Raw genomic sequence first — 6,687 nt, 5'->3', positions numbered from 1 at the left:
TCTAATCAGGTGATTCCGAAAAAAAAAAAAAAAACATTGAACTCCATGCGTCCGGCGCCCCGCATGTAGATTAGGGGGCAGGTTGCATGGATAGGGGGGAGGCGCCCCTACGCCCCCAATGCACCTGCTGCCACTGGTGAGTTCTCAGGCTTGCCCTGACGTCTATGTGTTGCCCTCAGGTTCCTTCTTCCCCAGCCCCTGGGGTGGTCTCTCTTGAGAGCCCCTCAACCTAGTATTCGATGGTTAGCTTGGGCTAACCTAGGAGAACGGGTCTACCAGGCCATTTGGCTAGGCAGACCATTGAAAATCCGTGTCCCTTTCAGGAGCCTTGCATTCCTGGGGGATCAGGGAGAGGTCCTTCCCCTTTGGGGGTGGACAAAGCACACCCTTATGTGCACTGTTTTGTGTGTGCTTCACACATATGTTTTTTGTACACCTAATGGTTTTTACACTTTTAGGTTTTTGAACCACTGCAGATTTTTTAAAAAATCCAGTTTTGGTAACAACCACAGATGTGGGATTTTCTTTCGCTCTCAGTGATAATAGTAAATGGGGCGGATGATGAATCTCCCTATGGGGGACAAAAATGGCAGTAAAAACCTGACAGGTTTTCCAATCTATTCAAACCGTTTTTTTGTTTTAAAGGTCTAGTCTTTAACTGTAATGTCCCCCCATATCTCAGTATCACTGTGCTCAGTGACCCCCACACCTTCTGACTGAAACCTGACCAAGCTCAAGGTCAAGGCGGGAGCCGATCACGTGATCTCTCTTCCGCCAGGAGAGATACATTTGTATCAGCACGCATCTTCCAGCCAATCAGCGGCCTCCCCTCCACCTGTACACCCAGATAACGTTGTCTGCGCACAGCGCCGTGTATGAGGGGACGGACTTGTCCGCAATGTACTCTTCTGACAAGTGACAGCCGCCCTGTCCTCTCTATCACACCTGGGCTACCTGTGTTCATGGCGGCCCCGCCCCGGTCACACACACACACCTGGCGGTGTCATAGGGGAGGGGGAGGGGTGATTAGGCGGCACACACCCGCCTCGGCTGGGATCAGGTGTTGTGGAGAAGGTGCGGAGCTCACCGGGGACCGTCCATGGAGTCCGGACATTTCCTACGACAGGGACTCCCTTACTGTGCTGGGTCCAGGTGAGAGGACGAGGACTGGGGATGGAGAGAGAGCCCAGGCTGCCCGCAACTTTCTGTGCTTTACTTCAGGACAGACATCCCATGTCTCCTTCCCTCATCACTGGAGGGGTGACCGGGGCTCTGCACTACATTCACCTCTCCATAACTCCGATACTTTCAGATCTCTCATGGGATACTTCCAGGTGTCTCTCATGGGATAATTCCAGATCTCTCTCTCTCATGGGATACTTCCAGATCTCTCTCTCTCATGGGATACTTCCAGGTCTCTCTCTCTCTCTCATGGGATACTTCCAGGTCTCTCTCTCATGGGATACTTCCAGGTCTCTCTCTCATGGGATACTTCCAGGTCTCTCTCTCATGGGATACTTCCAGGTCTCTCTCTCATGGGATACTTCCAGGTCTCTCTCTCATGGGATACTTCCAGGTCTCTCTCTCTCTCATGGGATACTTCCAGGTCTCTCTCTCTCTCATGGGATACTTCCGGGTCTCCTCTCTCATAGGATACTTCCAGATCTCTCTCTCATGGGATACTTCCAGGTGTCTCTCTCATGGGATACTTCCAGGTGTCTCTCTCTTGGGATACTTCCAGGTGTCTCTCTCTTGGGATACTTCCAGGTGTCTCCTCTCTCTTGGGATACTTCCAGGTGTCTCCTCTCTCTTGGGATACTTCCAGGTGTCTCCTCTCTCATGGGATACTTCCAGGTGTCTCCTCTCTCATGGGATACTTCCAGGTGTCTCCTCTCTCATGGGATACTTCCAGGTGTCTCCTCTCTCTTCTCTCTTCTCTTTTCTCTCCCCTTCCAGGTCTTCTCTTTTCTCTCCCCTTCCAGGTCTTCTCTTTTCTCTCTTCTCTTTTCTCTCTTTTTTTTCTCTCATGGGATACTTCCGGGTCTCCCATGGGATCAGGCTATTGTCATATCTTAGAGAAGATCTGATAGTATACTTCCATTGGATTAGTCATGTCCATATTACTTGGAGAAGATCTCATAGCATATTTCTATAAGATCGGGTTATGGGTATTCTTCCCATTGACCACCAATGAAAGAAGCATTCTTCTCAATGTCCACCAATGCAATGGTCATTCTTAGCAATAAACCCCAATATAAGAGGTGTTCTTCTCGATGGCTACTAATGTCAGGGGCATTCTGCTCAATGACTACTAATGTAAGGCATTCTTTGCGATGGGCATCCATGTAAGGGGTATTCTTTGTGAAGGCCTCCAATGAAAGGGTCTTGTTAGCTGTTTTTCACAATAGTTGGATCCAGCATATGAGGGATTTACCACAGAACTACGGGGCTATATGCTGGTAGCTAAATATGCTGGTAGTAAATATGGTAAATATGCTGGTAGTAAATATGCTGGTAGCTAATTTGCCAATGCCTAGACAAGGCAAAATTCCTTGTTTCCAATGATGTCAGTCGACACCACAGCAATGCATGCAGTATTTATTTATTTTTTCATTACAATGGGTGAGACATGAACCGTCACACTGAAAAGCCACCACAGTGAATAGAACTTTATTACACCGTGCACACTACATGGGGACATCACATACTGTATATCTCCTCTAAGGCTTCCTTTACAATCTGTGTTTGCTCAGCTGAGAACTGATGTGGCATTAGGCTCTGTTAACACTGTTACACTCGGGTAACGTTCACCAAAACCTTGGTGTGCTGCTTGTTCTAGTGTCATTCACCCTTTATGGCACCCTAACACACCTTGCTAATGGACATGCACTGCAGCACATCACAATGCAGAGTAACCTACTCTGGCATTACTAAGCCCTAATGCTTTTGGTTGTGACCATTGGCAGTAATGGTTCAAGCAGGAGCCACTGTGGTTGATAGCTGCAGCTTGCAGACTGGGATTTCAGTGGTCAAGGTTGGCAGAGTCCTGGCAAGGACACGGGTTACTACAGCAAGGAAGCAGGAAGAGCGAGTACCTTTTATTTGAGGAACTACAGTCATTGTTAGAAAAATTAAAGTCAGCAGCTGCAATTACTGTAGCTGCTGACTTTTAATAAACTGATACTTACCAGCCCAAAAGTCTAGCCCTGTCTTCACTCAAGCGGACTCTCCAACGGGTTTAGGATCCCTATAACCTCCATCTTGACTGTGGGAAGCCAGCTGTGACTCTCTGATGCTTCACAGCCACCTTCTCACTCCGCATAGTCAAGATGCTCTGTGCTTTCATACAGGTCCTGCAGCCTCCTGAGAGAGGTCATTTTATCCCTTGACATTTGCAGGTTGCGGGGGGGGGGGGGGGGGTGTGTGAACCCGGGGTGGTGGTGAACCCGGGGTGGTGGTGAACCCACCTATTTGAACAGAGTGAGCGGCGCTTTCAATACCGGACAAAAAGGGGGCAGTAAGAGGAGTCCTTGGTAAGGGCATACATACACTTCATTATCTTTTAAGTGTGATGCTGTGTCATTTTTTTTATTCTGATTGCCAACAACCCCCAGTACATTGCGTTGTAGCACAGGACAACAAGGCACAAATGTGCATTGCACTGCTAAAAAAGGTGCATGCTGTATTTTTTGGAAGCTCACCGCAACTCGCATAAGTATGTTGATTTGTGTTGGGCTGACTGCTGAAATGCACGCCTGTCAGTATTGCTGTTGCAAATCGATGAGGGGGTTAATTTACTAAAACTTGAGAATGCAAAATTTGGTGCAGCTGTGCATGGTAGCCAATCTGCTTCTAACTTCAGCTTGTTCAATTAAACTTTGACAATAAAATCTGGAAGCTGATTGGTTTCTATGCAGAGATGCACCAGATTCTGCACTCTCCAGTCTTAGTAAACCAACCTCGGTGTGACCAGGCTCTGAAAATAAGACCCATTGTTGTCAATTGCTGCTTTGGGCGATTTTTATTTTTTAGCCCTCGTTGCCTGTAGCAACGTAGTCAAGGTTTAAAAAGGAAAATCTGATTTCTGCTGCAATTCCTTCCACTTTTTCTTTCCCTCACTCATTTGTTCATTGTCCTATGGCTCCTGCAGCCCTCACCCACATCATCTTTCTATGTATTTGGGATTGTATAACCAAGGGGATATAAATTTCAATTTTTTACTTGTCAAGTATTATAGGACTGCTTTGATTTCAGTCTGAAAGATGGGGCTTTCCCCTTTAAAAACTAAAGAACATGCACCTTCTGCAAAAAAAGTATGTGGCACTCAGTTGAGTTGAAGGAATCTGCAGAAAATGGCTGCCACGTCAAAGAGGAGAGCAATCTCCTAAGCGTGCTGCTTTTGGGAAATGAGGACTTTTAACACCAGCCAGCATGGAAACTTGCTGGAAAATAAAAGGCCAACTCTGGGAAATTTGAAAATCCTCCCTTGACATAGAGGGCTGAGCCTGCACAGCAAGGGTCACCCACTTGTTCAATCTACTCCCCTGGCAGATGGTGCTCCCCCATGCTGTGGCAGTAGATTGTCCCAAGGCATCCCCTGTGTCAAGTGCAGGTATGGACCCTGCATTGGTCTTGAAAACATCAGGACCTTAGACTGCTGGAGCATGGGAGGGGGAGAGACCTTACCAGGGACTGTTCTTTCAGCATGGAGAATTGGATAAGTAGATCATCTTTTTTATGCCCCCTGACCTAAATGAGCAATTAACCCTTGCAATGTGGGAGCAGCCCCATTGCAAATGATTTTTTTTTTTTTTTTCTTTTTAAGCAAAACTTTATTGACAAGGATTTTAAGTGAACATACAGCCCAATAATATGGTCTACAGATCAATCATAGAAACATTATTGCACATACTAATACTTCTAGTCAGAAGTCAGTCAATGTCGCACACCCACGCAATTGTCCGTTAAAAGTAACGCAGTGCCGAATCGCAAAAATGGCCTGGTCATTAAGGGGGCAAATCCTTCCAGTCCAGAAGTGGTTAACAGTGAGGGGTTGGAAATAGAATGGAGTTCGCCCAAAAACTCTAGTCGAATATAAAACCTCAGCCTTCAGTCAATATGGTCAGAAGTCCTCACATCCACAGGTGATGGTCATATGTAAAGATAAAAAGACAATCCATAGCGTAATACTGTTGAATGCTATTTCATCACCCAGAGGAGTGCACACCGTCACCAGATGGTTAATAGTAGGAAAACCAGTGACCTTAAGTCCCAAATGCTTACCAGATAGTAAAGGTAATTGGAAATAGAAGCACCACACAGAGCCCTTTCCCGACACCACTGCCTCTTACCAGATATAAATTAGTGAGAGCCACACAAACTATATAGCGGGATTTCTTCTTCCGGCGATCTTGTCAACATAGCCAGCGAGGCTCCTCAATAGAGTTTTTCTCCTGGTGACATCTGCTCCGTGGATTGGCTTCTGGAGAGAGTGTTTTAACCCATGTTTCTGGGAGAGCCTGACATAACTTGGAAGGACCATTAGAGCTACTGGCTCTGGGGATTGGATGACAGTTTGTGTGGCTCTCACTAATTTATATCTGGTAAGAGGCAGTGGTGTCGGGAAAGGGCTCTGTGTGGTGCTTCTATTTCCAATCATTACCTTTACTATCTGGTAAGCATTTGGGACTTAAGGTCACTGGTTTTCCTACTATTAACCATCTGGTGACGGTGTGCACTCCTCTGGGTGATGAAATAGCCTTCAACAGTATTACGCTATTAATTGTCTATTTATCTTTACATATGACCATCACCTGTGGATGTGAGGACTTCTGACCATATTGACTGAAGGCTGAGGTTTTATATTCGACTATAGTTTTTGGGCGAACTCCATTCTGCTTTCCGGTAAGGAGATTTGAATGTTGGTTTAACCATCCACCATTGGAATTACTCATTTTTGGACTGTGCCTTTCTCATTTTGGACATGGACTTGTCATTACTGTGGACTATCATTAGTGTGCTTTATCTGACATTTATTTGTGGATTTAGTACCCGTTAGCGCAACTTAGCCCTTACATTTACCTATTTTGCTTGTCACAATTTAAGTTGCTGCTGTGTTTCTTAGTAGTTAGCGCAAGTTATATTTTCTTCCTTTATAGGGGTTGGAAATAGGTTTAGAGGGTTCTCAATCTTAAAATGTTTTCTTTGTTCACGTAACTGCGTGTCACAGGATGTGCGCCAATTTGCACGTGTTCCTGACGCCTAGACAAGCACACTGCTCTTTAGCAGACATGCAGGGTTGTCATTAATTCCTAATGGTACCCCCACGCGTTGGTAAACATGGTGCATTTTCGATGCAGCACAGCTTAAAAAAAATAAAAGGAAATTTTTTTTTTCCCCTGTGGGGCAGCCCACTGAAATTAATTTGCTGCCCTATATGCAGCACGCAGCTGCACAGATGTGAATGAAGTGCTTGTTCACATGTTATATTGAGGTGGTAAATCCACACACTTTAGCTGCGTTAACACGCCCAATAGCTCCACCCCTTTAGCTGCAAAGGCTGCAGCTGCGGGGTGTACACATGCTGTGGCTGGAAGTATACCTCCAGGTGAATGGGACTGTGCTGCAACCACCCCGAACTGTGTGTATTGCATGCAGTTGCAGCATAGTGATGATGCATTTAGGGGG

At 46.0% G+C, this 6,687-nt stretch overlaps 1 protein-coding gene across 1 annotated transcript in view; it reads left to right on the top strand.

Moving 5' to 3' along the window:
• Window positions 1-1,042: 1,042 nt before the first annotated feature.
• TMEM171 (transmembrane protein 171) overlaps window positions 1,043-6,687 on the top strand; it is a gene marked incomplete at its 3' end in the record, with an annotated part of 34,502 nt that continues 28,857 nt past the window's right edge. The window contains exon 1 of the mRNA XM_082243254.1: window positions 1,043-1,152. The remainder of the gene's footprint in view (window positions 1,153-6,687) is intronic.

Source organism: Pelophylax lessonae (assembly GCF_965119305.1).
Source record: "Pelophylax lessonae genome assembly, chromosome: 1".
In the NCBI taxonomy this organism is placed as follows: domain Eukaryota; kingdom Metazoa; phylum Chordata; class Amphibia; order Anura; family Ranidae; genus Pelophylax; species Pelophylax lessonae.
The sequence above is the reverse complement of the archived record's forward strand: the minus strand, read 5'-3'. Positions and strand labels throughout refer to the sequence as shown.